We start from the raw sequence: 14,405 nt of genomic DNA on the forward strand, positions 1-14,405 counted from the left end.
CGCTCAGGAGGTTTGTTTCTGTAATAAAAACTATCTTGAACTGATAGGAGTCAGCTTACTGCCAGGAAGCTGGCTAGTCGCAAGGGATCATTATAGAAACACAGGAAGCCACTTTACATTCAGTCAGTCCATGACCCACAATGACAGAAAGCAGGTCTCCAGAGCTTCCGTCAGGAGGAGCTTAAAGTCCTACCTGGAGATCCTGCCAGGGATTGAACCTGGAACTTTTTGCATGCAAAGTGCTTGCCATGGCCCTTCCTTCAGATAGGAATACAGTGGTACCTCGGGTTAAGAACTTAATTCGTTCTGGAGGTCCGTTCTTAACCTGAAACTGTTCTTAACCTGAAGCACCACTTTAGCTCCACTCAATTGGAAGCCGCCCAGAGTGGCTGGGGAAACTCAGCCAGATGGGCGGGGTATAAATAATAATAATAATTATTATTATTATTATTATTATTATTATTATTATAGCTAATGGGGCTATATCCCACTGCCACCGCACTGCTGCTGCACGATTTCTGTTCTCATCCTGAAGCAAAGTTCTTAACCCGAGGTACTATTTCTGGGTTAGTGGAATTTGTAACCTGAAGCGACTGTAACCTGAAGCGTCTGTAACCTGAGGTACCACTGTACTGTACATACAACATAGCTTAGAAGAAACACAATTGGCTTCAAAGTAGCCTAAGCTGCATAACCAGCCAACTCACATGGCTTATAGCAAGGGCCATATGTGCCAACTCCTTAGGGCTGAGATGACTTCTGCCTGCTCAGTATTGTTTAGCAGGGCACTCACCCCCACCCCGAGTGATGAGGGGGCAGAGGAAGCCGAGCACTGAGCCAAGCGCTGCACATCATTAGTGCCTAGCCCAGCTGCGTGGCACCGGGCTAAGCACTCAGCTTCCTCCTGATGATGTGCACACATTGTGCGCATGAAGTCAGAGGTGCAAATCATGTGGTGCATGTGTGACGTCACTGACGTGTGACACATGTCGCGAGTGTGATGGCACATGCGTGACCCAACACTGGGACCTCCAATCTTGGGCCAAAGCTGGCACCTCTGGCATGGGCCAATGCCCATGTACAAAAAAGATGACGACAGAGGGGAAAGCACCCCACCTTTATACAGTGGTACCTCTGGATACGAACGGGATCCGTTCCGGAGCCCCGTTCGCATGCAGAAGCAAACGTAACTAGCGACGGCACGTCTGCGCATGCACACGTCCCTTTTCGCTGCTTCTGCACATGACGTCATTTTGAGGGTCTGCACATGTGTGAGCGGCGAAACCCGGAAGTAACGTGCTCCGTTACTTCCGGGTTGCCACGGAGCGCAACTCGAAGGCGCTCAACATGAAGCACTTTCAACCTGAGGGATGACTGTAATGTGTAACCAGGAGGGTTCATAACTGACAAATCAATCAGGAGGCAGCAAAGGGATGTTGGTCTAGGCTGGAGACACTTAGGAGGAGACTGTCGTTGAAGGGCGCTTCTCCCAGAGAGGGTAGACCATGCAGTTTTGTGCATCAAAGCCTCCATTATCTGGATTCAGAGGGATTATGTGTTTTGCTTCCTTCTCTGTAATGTGTGACTGTTGGGCCCAATAATTCTGGATCCTCAGCAGTTATGATAAGCTTAATGCACACAGTAGAGCAGCCTTGATGGATTAAGACGGACGGCACCACGTCAGGCGTGTGTTGATTTTTCAGAAGCTTTTTGGACATTTTTGCCAACTTTTGCTCCTTTAAGTCCTACCAGTCAAGGCGTTGGCATTGTGATGAGCATCGCAGAAAACAAACATGAAACCAAAAGTGACAGCATAACATGTTTGGCAAGCCACTGCTGGGGTGAGCACAGGGGGCCTGTATGGGCAGATGCAGACTTAGTCTCTCCCCTGCTCCCAGTTAGATTATGGCCATTCACAGTCTGGGTCCCACTTTCAATGCAAACAGTATCAACGGGGGGGGGGGGGGGACAACCAAATGTCACAGAAACACATTATGCCAACCCCAGAGTTTATTCATAGATATCACAACATGACAGAAGCTCGTTTACCCAGCTTCAAGTGTGGAACTCACCAGATTTGTTATCCCAAATCTCTTCATTCCAAAAAAAAGACAAATGACGAAAATGACATTTTTTCTTTTGTGTGTCTGACCACACCCTAGATCTTCCTTTTGAAAAGACCATTGTGACATTTTAGTTGGTATTACTCAAGCATTTCCTTACTGTGCTTTTCTACTAATGCACGAACAGATCATGGGAAGTTTCTGTCTGCTTTGGGGAATAAAACAAAAAAGTTTTATGTGGCATCTGCACACACACCATTTGAATGGGAATGCTCATCAATTTTGTGGGGGCCATCCCCTCCCCAAATTTTTGTTGTTGTGGGGGGCTGAAGCCCCCACAGCCCCTAGGAGTTGTCTCCCATGAAGAGCATCATCTCCGTGAATGTGGTGCTGACTGCAATGTGCCATCAAGCTCCACCACTTTCAGCCAGGAGGGCACCCTAAGTCAGGATGGATGCAACAGAGTACAAGTTTATAACAAATTTTTTTATTCTACACATTGCATTCCTAATGTCAGACCAATACTTACGAGCTAGCGGGTGAAGGGATTCTCACTGAGTTTTCAACAATGTGCAGTTGGATACACACCTGGGGCAAAGTGCTGTGGGAATCTTGGAATCAAAAGTGGTGGCTGATGGGAAGGTCTCCACTTCCTTCACAGAGCTGACCAGAATGCCTTTAGCTTGCACCACAAGGCCAGCAGTTTTCTTGCTCCTAGTACTGGGAACAATTGTCGTCCCTCAGCTACACCTTCCACAGAATTGAGACCAATGTAGGAATCCTCGCCTCCATTTCTCTAGAGAAAAACTTGTTGGCTGACTGAAAAAGTGGTGAATAGAAAGCTCTTTCATTGATTGGTAGATTTGTGCCTCTTGGGTGAAATGACTGCCAGCTGTTCCCTCCCTCCTGGTTTTTTCAGCCAAGAGAGGTAAGGGTCTAGAGCGCAAGTGGTCTCCCTGACTGATCCGAGCACCTTGTCCACAACCTTGAGCCTTACCAACTGAAACTCATCCAACACATCAGGACTAGACTGTGCTCTGGACACCCCATGAGATTCATCTGCTATAACAGCTGAGTCAAGGTCTTTGTGGATGCAAGCAATTTTTATCCTCAAAATGCTTTGCAAACAAGCCACAGTGAGCTACCATTGGTTCTACCACCTCCTTTGGGCCAGCCTGTAAAATGCTCCGTCAAAACAGTTCAATACCTTGCTACGCAAATACAGTTGTCACAATACACAAAGCATATTGTGTACGGTGTATAACCTATGAGACTAATTCCAATATTAATACATTTCTTCTTTTCTTACGGCTTCTTCTTGTAAATTCCTGTATAACACAATCCGTAGGTAAGAACAGAAAAGTCCCCAAGGTGTCAAGAACAACACAGCTGTTGAAGAAGCAATAAGAAAAGAAAAGAAGAAATGTATTAATATTCAAATTAGCCTCATAGGTTATACACCGTACATCTGAACTGTATATGTTGCACATACTGGGCTAGACCTTTACGATAGGAAATAACCAGTAAAAAATTTTCACAGTTATTATCATTATCTGTTGCGCTTTGTGTATTGTGACAACTGTAAAATGCTCCGTACAACCCAGAAAAGCTCTGCTGAACGACATAATGAGGATGCAATGGAGACAGCAAAATATGCCTTCACTGCCACTAGGTAGGCTCAATAATGAGCCCTTAACAATGTTTGGTTGCATTTGTTTGGATCCTTCCTCCACTTGCATTCAAGCTGTCTCCCAGCTTGTTTCCTTGCCCTAAGGAGTATACCAGGGTGGAGAAGAGGGCTCCACAAAGTGGGAGAGGGAGCTCAGGGGCAATTGTGTCAACAGCCTGAGCCATTCAGGTGTTCCAGAGGTTGGCAAGGGCTTTGACAGGTGTGCCAGTCATATCAGCTGGAAACACCCCCAGTGCCATTTGGAATCCCCCTGGATTCATCAGCCTCCAAGGGCGGAACTTCCTAATAGGTCTCCTACCACTGCAGAGGGGAAAGGTGCTGACATCCTAAATCTCATCAGGAAGTGATCTGACCATGACAAGGGACTGGTGTCAATGTCCCCCACCATCAAATCACTCTCTATCTGCCCAGTCCTCCTGCCAACCTAGCAGTTCGAAAGCACATCAAAGTGCAAGTAGAGAAATACCTCCAGCGGGAAGGTAAACGGTGTTTCCGTGCGCTGCTCTGGTTCGCCAGAAGTGGCTTAGTCATGCTGGCCACATGACCCGGAAGCTGTATGCCTCTCCCTCGGCCAATAAAGCGAGATGAGCGCTGCAACCCCAGAGTCGGCCACGACTGGACCTAATGGTCAGGTGTCCCTTTACCTGCCCAGTCAAGAAAACAATGTCCAGTGTGTGGCCTGCTATGTGTGTTGGGCCAGTGACATGTTTGGGCAGCCCCATGGTTATCATGGCAGCCATGAAGTCCTGAGATGTCTCAGAGTCAGCTGCCTCAGCAGGGATGTTGAAGTCTCCCAGAACCAGCAGTCTGAGGGTCCTCAACACCGCCTCTGAGATCAGCTCTGTCAGCTCAGGCAGGGAGACTGCTGGGCGGCGAGGTGGGTGGTAAACCAGCAGAATCCCTAATCTGTCCCAATTGCCCATCACCAGGAATACATACTTTTAAAATATATATATAATTTTTATCAAATGTTCTGTTTTACAATTTAAAATACTCATTTAAACATCCCTAAAATATCAATGACTTCCCTTCTCCCCTTTCCATGGTTCATTTTTCATATCATAAACCCCTGCATATTTTACATGAACTAAACCATTCTGTATTCCATTATTACATCCATCAAAACCTGTTTACACTGTTGAATTTATCTTAATGCTGCCAATGTTTTCAAGTGTACACAATTTCCCCCCATATTTTCAATAAATGTTTTGCAATCTTCTGTTCCTTTTGTTCTCTTATTCTATATGTTAGGTCTGCAAGCTGTGCATATTCCATCAATTTAAGTTGCCATTCTTCTTTAGTTGGGACCTCGCTCGCTTTCCATTTTTGGGCTAACAGAACACAGGCCGCAGTAGTCGCATACATAAATAACCTTTTTTGACACTTGGGAATTTCAGTCTGAATTATCCCTAACGAAAAGAAGTCTGTTTGGCTTTTTGTTTTTGTTTTTTGAAAGGTACTTTTAAACATTTTTTTCAATTCATTGTGGATTATTTTCTTTTTAATAATGTAGCTGAGGCCTCAGTTTGTGTTGGACTGCAGGCAGAAAGGTTTGTGAGCAGAAAGCTTCGTGGATATCACAACATGATAGATGCTGCATCGTTAAATTTGGATACAGAGCCAGGACATTTTGCTGCTGAGGCACACCAGGAAATGGTGCCCCTCCACGATGATGGCTTCTCCATCCCACCAATGATAATGAGAAAAAGGAAGCCCAAAAGGAAGCTGGCAGAGGCAAGGCTTTGCCAGGGAGAAGAAGGAGGAAGCAGCAGTGGCAGGGGAAGGAGGTGTTGTTGCTGGTGAGAGGATGAAGGAGAGCAGGCAGGTGGAAAATGGTGCGCTTCTTGCAGTCGTGGATCTGTCACCCCTCCCAGCTATCCCTAACCTGCAACCCTGAGCAGTGGCATAGCATGGGGGGCCCACAGGGACAGTTGCCCGGGCACAAAATTGTTAGGGGGCGCAAAATTTTAACGCCCGGTGCTGCCTCAATATAGCTGCATTCTTCCGTCACTGGACTCTGTTGAAAACAGCTTTTCCATGTGAACCAGGAAGTGATCTCTCCAGATAATGGAATGACTTTTCTTTTCTTATCTCTGTGGCTGCGATCTCCTGGGTGATGAAGACACCATTAGGCAGCTGAATGTGCCTGCGTACTCCATCTGGTTCCCTCCTTCCCACACGGCCCCAGGCCCTGGCAACCCCTGCTATGTTACTAGCCTTGAGGCAATTGCTTCACCTCACCTCATGGCTGGGCTGGCCCTGGTGGAGTGAGAAACCCGCCAGATTTTCTTAGGTATTATCAGGTGTTTGTTTCCCCCCAAGCCAGAACTCCCCGGAACTCAGTTCCGGCACATCTCAGGTAGGCACCATTGCCATTATAAGAGAACAAGGGAGGTGTTAATGGAGAGTTCCAGCACCTCTTTTTCTAGAAAAATAGTACTAGGAATTATTATTGCTATTTTTGTTTGGAGAAGGAGGAGGATTGAATTTATTACCCACCCTTTCACCAACAGGTCCCAGGGTGAGTTACACCAATTTAACATTCAGAATTAAAAACCGTAGAAACCGAGTACAATCACAAGAATTGGGAGGGTAATAGGGCATGAAGTTTCTGCTGCCCAGATTCAGTCCCCCCCCTCTTGTCAAGAACAAACACCATTTTACTTTTGATTGACGTCAAGTTCCGTGTTATTTCAAACAAAATATGATGCGTGCAAAAGACTTTGGATTCCCAGGTCATTGCAATATTCTCTAGCACCCACTCCCTGCATGATCTCCCTGCATTCTGGTTTCACAAGGCTGGGTGCAATTTATGAATCATTCTCTGAAACATCCTGGAACAATGAAAATGCAGCTTGGTTTATGTAAGGGTTGACTGAGTTTTCAACAGCTTAGAGTTGCCAAGTAGGAGGCCTGGAATCAAAGGTAGCAACTGATGCAGAAACCTTTCTTTTGCAACAGAGACCAGAATGAGGCCAGCTGGTTTCTTGGCTCTTGTGCTGGGAGCAATCATCGCCCTCAGCTACACCTTCCACAGAACTGGGACCAAGGCAGGAATCCTCACCTTATGTTCTATATTAAAAATAAAACTTGTTGGCCAAGCGAAAATGTGGTTTACAGAAAGGCATTTAATTGGCTAATAGATTTGGTGAGATGATTGCATCTGATGTTAATTGTGCCTGGTGACCCATACAGGGACATAGAAAATGTGGTGGGTAAGTAGTAAAGGGCAGCCAAAATGGTCAAGGGAGTGGAGATGGTCTTTGACAAGGAAAGGTTACGCTATCTGGGACTTTATGGCTTAGAAAAGGAGTGAATGAGGTGGTATGATAGAGAGGAATAAAATTATGAATGGTGTGAAGACAAAAGGAATTCCTTCTTCGCAATGAAATTTGTTCCCACAAGATGTCATGATGGCCACCAACTCCGATGGCTTTAAAGGGGCTTTAGACAAATTCATAGCTATCAATGGTTGAAAGTTGGTGTGCCTCTGAATTCTAGTTGTTGGGGAACAAGTAAGGGGATCATAGAATTATAGGATTGGAAGGGACCCAAAACAGAGGTCTATTGCATTCATGACCTGCTTGCAGGTTTCACATTGGAGCATCTACATGTGGCTACCATGAAAACAGGAAGCCTGGTTTCATGAGCCCTTGACCTGAACCAGCAAGGTGGTCTGGCATTATTATTTTTTAATGTAATATTTTTTTAATTCAAAGGGGATCACATCTGTACTGAAAAGGGTATCATTCAGGAATATTCTGGAATGGTAGAAAAACGAGAAGCTCTGTGTTTGGAATTCTCCCTCTCCCATCTCAACCATACAGATACCTAGATGTGACAGGAAATGTGGTTAGGAGCGAAAGGCGCAACAGGGGAGCAAGCTAGAGATGAGAAAGAACAAGGGCTATGTGTCCTATGTGGAACATGCACCTACAGAAATCGGAAGTAAACACCAAGGGACTAGCTAGGCTATTGGAGTAAGAGAGGGTTTTACCCATTAGGTTGTGAAGGAGGTGTGTACATGCAAAAGACCTGTGTCCAAAGGTCATCACATTGAGGGAAAAGGGAAAGTGTGGAGTTACATAAAGTGTGGTGTAGCATTCAAACTAAAACCTGGGACCGAGACCAGGGAGAAGGGTCGGTGGAAGAAGACTGGAAAAAATTTAAAATATATCTTCAAAAACATTGTAATATTAAAGACTGTTAGAAAGATGTTGGAAAAAGAAAATTAGGCAGTTTTGGTAGATATGAGATAAAGGATTAAGTAAAAATGAGCTGATGAAATTGATGAAACAGAGGATGTTTAATTATAATATTCTAAATTAAAATACGTAAATGAAAAGAAGGTTGGAAGGATTTGCTGGAAAAAACTATCTGAACTAGAATACAAAATTGGGAGGTGAGAGGAGGTCAAGGAAATAAGTAAAGGGAAAAAGTTAGGTAAAGGTTTAATCTGTTTTTGTTCGATTTTAATTCAATGCATTTTTATATGTTTTGTTTTGGGTTTTTTTTTTATTCTACTTTATTGTTCTCTTTTTTCTTTTTACTTTTTGCTCTGTTATGGTTAAATTTTTCTTTGTATTTTGTACTGTTTTTTTCTCTTTTTGTAACTTTAAACTTGGAATAAATATCATTTTTTTAAAAAACAAACTAAAACCTGGGAGACCAGGGTTCAAATCCTCACACTGCCATGGCACTCACTGGGTGACCTTGGGCCATTCACTCTCTATCAGCCTAACCTACCTCCCAGGGTTGTTGTGGGAACTGAATGAGAGAGAGAACCATGTATGTCACCTTTAGCTCCTTGAATAATAGGTGGGATATAAATCCATCCATCAATAAATAAAATATAAGAACTTTATAAAAAATGTGTGATGCTGGGCAGAGGGTTTAGTTCTTTGATGTGTGTTGGCTGAGCCAGGTTGGCACCTACTCATTCATTTGTATTTTTTTATGTATGCTTGAACGAGTGTACTTTTCTCTTTTACTGCCTGTGTAAAGCTGTGTGTGCTTTACAAGTTTTGTTTAAACCTTTTTAACTAGTGTTTTAAGTGCCCTTTAATATCTAGGGGATAAAAACAGCTCAATGGACCAGAGATGAATGAAGAAACCTTTGGTTTGAATTACCTGATTAGCAATCTTCTAAATTCCCACAGTGTAAGTGGAAAGCTGCCTCATACTAAGTCAGGATATTGGTCCATCTAACTTAATATTGCCAACTCAGACAGACAGCATCTCAGGGCTTGTCCACACCTGCGTTTTTGCTTTTGCTCCATGGCTTTCCCCCAGAAACCTGCTCTTCAGTGATAAATCAGAACTAATGGCAATTCACAGAAAATGTGGTTGCCATTTGCTCCGATTCAGCACCAAACCACAGTTTTTCCCAGGGGAAAGTGGCAGAGCAAACAGAAGTGAGGGTGAGCTCTTCATTCGATGTCTTTCCCTCATCACAGTTACTATGTGGTCCTTTTTAAAGAGGGCACAGGTGGTGCTGTGGGTTAAACCACAGAGCCTAGGACTTGCCAATCAGAAGGTCGGCTGTTCGAATCCCCACGACGGGGTGAGCTCCTGTTGCTCGGTCCCAGCTCCTGCCAACCTAGCAGTTCGAAAGCATGTCAAAGTGCAATTAGATAAATAGGTACCGCTCAGGCGGGAAGGTAAACGGCGTTTCCGTGAGCTGCTCTGTTTCGCCAGAAGTGGCTTAGTCATGCTGGCCACATGACCCGGAAGCTGTACGCCGGCTCCCTCGGCCAGTAAAGCGAGATGAGCGCTGCAACCCCAGAGTCGGCCACGACTGGACCTAATGGTCAGGGGTCCCTTTACCTTTACCTTTATGTCAGGATGGGACTTTGACTTTCTGCTTGAGAAAAACACACCAACAAGCTGCATTTTCTCCTTTTGAACTCTTGTAATTATTTGTTTCTCATCAAATGTTCCAGATTACCGTACTCAGATGTCTCCTGGGGCAGGAGGAAAGGATTCGAGTTGCTACAGATGTTGGTAAGGATTCCCCACCTCCAATCGTAACCACATTGTATGTTATTTCAGGTAATACATCAGTGAACATTCAGAACCCTATTGCAAAGCATGCTTCTAATCTTAATCATAAAGGTACCATCCATCAATGGATTCCCCCTCCACACATTAAAGTGGTAACAGCCCTGGTAAATAATTGGATGGAGATTGTAAATAGGAGGTATGACATGTAGTACAATATGAGTTGTGTATAATAGGTAGAAAGGTAAAGGTAAAGGGACCCCTGACCATTAGGTTCAGTCGCGGCTGACTCTGGGGTTGCAGCGCTCATCTCATTTTATTGGCCGAGGGAGCCGGCGTACAGCTTCCGGGTCATGTGGTCAGCACTTCTAAGCCACGTCTGGCGAACCAGAGCAACACACGGAAATGCCGTTTACCTTCCCGCCAGAGTGGTACCTATTTATCTACTTGCACTTAAGAGTGCTTTCAAACTGCTAGGTGGGCAGGAGCTGGGACCGAACAACGGGAGCTCACCCCGCCGCGGGGATTCGAACCACCGACCATGCGATCGGCAAGCCCTAGGCGCTGAGGTTTTACCCACAGTGCCACCCGCATCCCCCAAGAACATAAACTTATTTCAGGATAATTACACCAAAACTTGGTTAGAGATTAGAAAAAAACTTTGTAACCTGGAGTAAACTAAAATTAACATTTCTGGGTAGGATTTCCATTATAAAGATGAATGTGCTTCCAAAATTAATCTTTTTATTTCAAATGATTCCATTACTGGGCGAAGCAGGTTGTCAAAAGATATGCCAAAGAGAAATTTCCAAATTCCTGTGGGAAGGGAAGAATCCTAGGATTAAACACCTGATCTTAATAGACATAAAAGAGAGAGGAGGCTTTTCCCTACCCGACTTAAAACTTTACTATGAGGCAGCCTGTTTCACCTGGCTAAAAGATTGGTGCACGTTGCAGGATCCGGACCGCCTGGACCTGGAAGGTTTTGACAACCGTTGGGAATGGCACGCCTACCTGATATACGGAAAAGCGAAAATTCATAAAAAATTTACCAATCATATAATAAGAAAATCACTCTTTGCTGTATGGGAAAAATATAAAGACCTGATGGAGCCTAAAGTCCCGTGGTGGACTTCTCCAAGCCGTAGCAGTAAAATGGAAAAATACTCAGGAAAGCTGGCCAACATATAAAACACTTCTAAAAAATGAAGATAACCAAATAAAATTAAAAAACTTTGAGGAAATAAGAGAACACATCTCAGACTGGTTCCAACACCATCAGTTATTTGAAAAATTTAAATCTGACAAACAAAAGGGGTTCTCAACAGAAATTTCCCGATTCGAATCTGATCTTGTAAATTCTAAAAGAAAAACTCTTTCCAGAACTTATCGACTCCTCCTTGACTGAACAGTCAAGGAGGAGGAGGTAACAGTGGCAATGGTGAGGTGGTCCCAGGATTTTGGCCATTCAATAACCATGGCCCAATGGGAAAATTTATGGAAGATCAATTGGAAATTCACAAATTGTTACACGATTAGAGAGAACTTTCAAAAAATGCAACATCGATGGTATCTAACACCATGGAAACTTTCAAAAATGTATAAAAATGTGTCAAGTAATTGTTGGAGATGCGGTGAATCAGGAACATTCTACCATATGTGGTGGATATGTAGGAAAATACAGGTATTCTGGGAGAGTATCCATGCAGAACTGCAAAAAATGCTAAAGATCTCTTTCAATAAAAAACCAGAGGCCTACCTCCTGGGAATAACAGATTTGGATATTCCACAAAAGAGGAAGGGTATCTTTTTATATGCGACGGCGGCAGCAAGAGTTTTGATCGCAGCAAAATGGAAGAGTAATGAAATCCCCTCTATACAAGATTGGATCCAAAAGCTGACAGAATATGCCGAATTAGATGGTTTATCAGAAAAAATAAAGAATAAATCAAAACAAGAATTTGTTTCAAAATGGGAGGTTTTCAAAGATTATCTGAAAAATAAATATAGTAATTTAAATTCTGTTGCATAATTCGAGGAACTTCAGTAATAGTTGCAAGGTAGATATAAGAAATTAGATTTATTGAGTATAAGATTAATTATGATAAAAGTGTGTAGTGACAAAAAATTATATGAATTTGAAATATGGAATAGATGGGAGGTTGGGTCTTTAGTGTTAAGACCAATAGATGTTTTATTGTTTGCTAAGAAAATTATGTGTCTATGGTTATTTTTGTAATTTGTGTGTAATTTGGTATTTGTGTTTTTTTCCTTTTTCTTGTATAAATAAAAAACTTAATAAAAAAAGAAAGAAAATAATGAAGGATTAACACCAGAATGTATTAAGGGAATTATTGTAATATTTTGAAATGCGGTAGATCTATGAGATTATTAGGATTTCCTCCAATCTCGGAGCATGGGAAGTCAGCCAAATAATAATAATAATAATAATTTATAATTAGGCATAACATTGGGATTGTTTGATAATTGGATAATTTGTGTAATTTGGAATATATAATTTGGTTTGATTGGAAATTTTTAATAAATATTATATATATATATATATATATATATATATATATATATTAAAGGGCTAATGTGGGAAGAGAAACAAAATCAACACAAACTTTTGAAAATTCTTCTCTGACAAATTATTCGACTGCTTCTTGTGGGGAAAACTCTACTGGAAATCTTTTCCCTCCTCTTGGATCTGATGGCAAGAAAGCAGAGTCCCACCCACCAGCCAAAAGAGCTTAAAAAAAACTGGAAGCTGGTGCTCCTCCCCTTCCAGAAAGAACTTAAGCAGGAAGATGGGTGAGGCTACAACTCAGCTGGGAGTTCCCTCTCCTCTGATGAGTTGATTCAGAACTGCCTCTTGTTCTCTATACACTAAATGCATGAATGAGCAAACAAATACATACCAAACATTTTATAACCAGAGGCTGAGAACGTTTGCTGATTTCTTGCTGATTACTAGATACCAGCTTTCCCTGTTAAGAGTAATCTCTGGCCAGCCATCTTTTCATCTCACTAACCCTTGCCATTTTCACTTAGCCCAACTGGCATCAAAGGCAAGTTCCTATAATATTTTCAGTAAGTAGACTAGACCAATTCACAGCTCCCCTTCAGCCCATATCAGCAGTATATCTATCTGGTGTATATGAAGTTTCCTAAACTGAATTAATTACAGAATGCCTGTAAGATGCATGTTCAGGGCACAGAAAAGGATTCTGGGTACGTCCCATTCTTATAGTCATCGATATGCCCAGCAGCTCCAGCCTTTAGGCTTGGAGAGATTATCCTTGCTTGTTAGAAGTCTCCTCCGTACTTCTTTCTGTTCCCTAAGTGGTCAAACGAATCCAGTTGAACAGTCAAGGCATCTCCAATGCAATAAGAATCCTTGCTGTTTAATAGAAGGGCCTTACTGTGGGCTTGTGGTGGTACTTATAGCATTGAAAGTAACTCTGGGCATCAGCTGGTCTAGATTTTGAAGGATGCTTTTTAACTCTTCATCTCTCCCCCCCATTCCAACCTAGTACGGCTTGTGCTTCCATCTTTCATTGGCCAAATCCTGCTCCTATTATCTTTGAAAAAAGATTTTTTGTGTTAAAAGGACCCCAATATGTTAAAAACAAGTGTTATACTAAATAACACAACTATATACCTATTATAGGGACGCGGGTGGCGCTGTGGGTTAAACCACAGAGCCTAGGACTTGCCGATCAGAAGGTCAGCGGTTTGTATCCCCGCAACGGGGTGAGCTCCCGTTGCTCGGTCCCAGCTCTTGCCCACCTAGCAGTTCAAAAGCATGTTAAAGTGCAAGTAGATAAATAGGTGAGCCAGCACCAGCGCAGCACACAGAAACGGCGTTTACCTTCCCGCTATAAAGCGGTCCCTATTTATCTACTTGCATTTAAGAGTGCTTTCGAACTGCTAGGTGGGCAGGAGCTGGGACCGAACAACGGGAGCTCACCCCGCCATGGGGATTCGAACCGCCGACCATACGACCGGCAAGTCCTAGGCGCTGAGGTTTTACCCACAGAATCCTGTTTATCCAGGCTCAAAGATACTGTTCCTGGCTTCGCTGAAATCACTGGTTGAGTGAACGTTTTAAACGGTTTGTAGAATGTATTTGTTTGTTCACTCACTGAGACTATGCACGAAGCGGGAGCCAGTTCTGAATGAATTCAGCTTGCAAGAGTCAACTCCCAGCACTTGTGGCTGTAACCTTACCATCCTTCCTCATTCAGTTCTCTCTGGAAGAGGAAAAGTCCTACCTGCTGGGAGCTTTGATCTCCTTTGGCTGACGAGTGCACAGGTGCTCTCCTTCCTTACCGCTCCATAGCCAATTGGCACATGACAGCAATGAAGAGGTCTTAGGGGAAAGGTTGCCCCCTGCTGAACATCATTTGCCTGGTAGTGAAGGTGCAGCCACTGCAACTTCCAGAGAGAAATTGGTGCAATCATTGTAAGGGAAACAGCATGCGTACCAGGGTGGACGAAGAAAACTCATAGCAGACACAGGAATCTCTTTGAAATGAACAGCACAACAAGAGTAGGCTAGTCATTCTGCAGTTTCCCCCACAAGAAGTAGTCCATTGATTTCTCAGAGGATAGTTTTCAAAGATTTGTATTGATTCCCCACCCCCTCT

The sequence above is a fragment of the Podarcis pityusensis genome (genome assembly GCF_964106645.2).
Source record: "Podarcis pityusensis genome assembly, chromosome: 15".
Classification (NCBI taxonomy): Eukaryota; Metazoa; Chordata; class Lepidosauria; order Squamata; family Lacertidae; genus Podarcis; species Podarcis pityusensis.